Source organism: Propithecus coquereli, unplaced genomic scaffold, assembly GCF_000956105.1.
Source record: "Propithecus coquereli isolate 6110/MARCELLA unplaced genomic scaffold, Pcoq_1.0 Scaffold4, whole genome shotgun sequence".
NCBI lineage: Eukaryota > Metazoa > Chordata > Mammalia > Primates > Indriidae > Propithecus > Propithecus coquereli.
Window position 1 is genome coordinate 1,507,262 of NW_012149729.1, and position 1,727 is coordinate 1,508,988.

General features: G+C 31.1%; 1 protein-coding gene across 1 annotated transcript in view; it reads left to right on the forward strand.

Annotated features, from left to right (window-relative positions):
- SLC13A1 (solute carrier family 13 (sodium/sulfate symporter), member 1) overlaps nucleotides 1-1,727 on the forward strand; it is a 99,441-nt gene that overhangs the window by 81,000 nt on the left and 16,714 nt on the right. The window lies entirely within an intron of this gene.

The window sequence follows — 1,727 nt, forward strand, 5'->3', positions numbered from 1 at the left end:
CTATTATAATAGATAGAAAGCAACTTTGAGATTGTTTAATGGACACCAGAATGATGATGTAAGAGCTAAAAAGATGAGAACTCTAAGATGAATAGATGTAGCATTATAAAATCTCAATAACACAATATTAAAGGGTAAATTAATAATAATATTGAATGAATATGAAGGATACAGTTATCATATGTTGTCTTGAGCCTTATCCATTGAAATGTAAAACTAAAATTCTGATTTAAAATGAAATGGCAAATTTTAAAGGGGATTTTTTTTCTAATCAGAATGACTTAGGTATATTCCTAAGAGGAACCTCTCTGAGACTCTCCAACTAAAAGATTTTCTTTTGACATAAATGGAGAAGAACCCCTGGTTCTAAGAAATGACAATTTATACTAATCATTTAGGATGCATATAAATCTGGCATGTACTTTCCACAACAGTATTCTAATTCTCCTGTAGGTTTTCTTTTTGAGAGACTGACATTTATGCTCTTTCCTGTTCAAGGTTAAAGCTGGACTTGGTGTTAATATTATTGGTGTTGCCGTGGTGATGCTTGGCATGTCCGCCTGGATTGTACCCCTACTTGACCTCAACAGTTACCCTTCTTGGGCTCCTGCAATTGCAAATGAAACTATACCATGATAAGCACAAAAGTTCTGACTATCTCATGGTGACTTTTGGGAAACATTAATAATTCACTGTAAAATGTGGCTCTAAATAACTGATGACACATTTAAATCAGTTATGGTGTAGCTGCTGTAATCCCAGTGAACATCCAAAACCTGCTGTGATTAACCTGGAGTCCATATTTCTTTTGAGATGCAACCAAAGAACATCTAAGCACCTTTGTCAAGAAGCCAATGGTTGAGATTTTGCTCATGGACCATCTGTATGTTGTTTCATCATAAGAATAATTTATAACTTGACCTTCATGGAGATTAGGCCATTTGCTTCATCTTACAGTTGGAGTTCAGAATAACATTTCAAACATCACTTTATTATTTCAAAAACTTTCTATCAAACTAAAAACAGAAAGTGAAACATACAAGTTAATTAGGTACTTGTATAAATCATTTCTGTAGTGTTGTGCAAAAGAATTTGCAAAGAAACCAAAACCATGATCATCTGGTGATGCAGAGAAAAGTTTAATCTAAATGAAATGTGAGTTTCCTCATTTTAAAAAAATCCAGTTGGATTATTCTTAATATATACATATAGTATAAAAATTTAAATGTAAGTAGTAATTCCAAAATTATAGCTGCATCTACTAAATAACAGAAAACTCATAGATAAGGATTAATTTCTACTTGACCCTACAGTTATATTAATATAATTCATATGTTTATGATCTCAGTGCACTGAGAAATACATTTTGTAGAGATATGGATAAGGCTTGCTATGATTTGCACTATAGAAAAGAAAGTTAAACACTATGAAACTATTAATACATTTATGTATATTATAACAACTTGCTTGTGTTTATCTTATTTCAAAAATACATAATCTCTTATGTTTCAAAAAGAGACATAGAAATTTAAATGAATTATCACTGCATATACAAATATAGAAAAGTCACGTAACTCCATTATGTCCAACTCCAATATTGAAATAAAATATCAGAAGTAAAAGACAGAATAATGGCCAAAAAACCTATGAAAAAATGCTCAACATCTCTAATCATCAGGGAAATGGAAATCAAAACCACAATGAGATATCACTTATCTCCAGTGAGA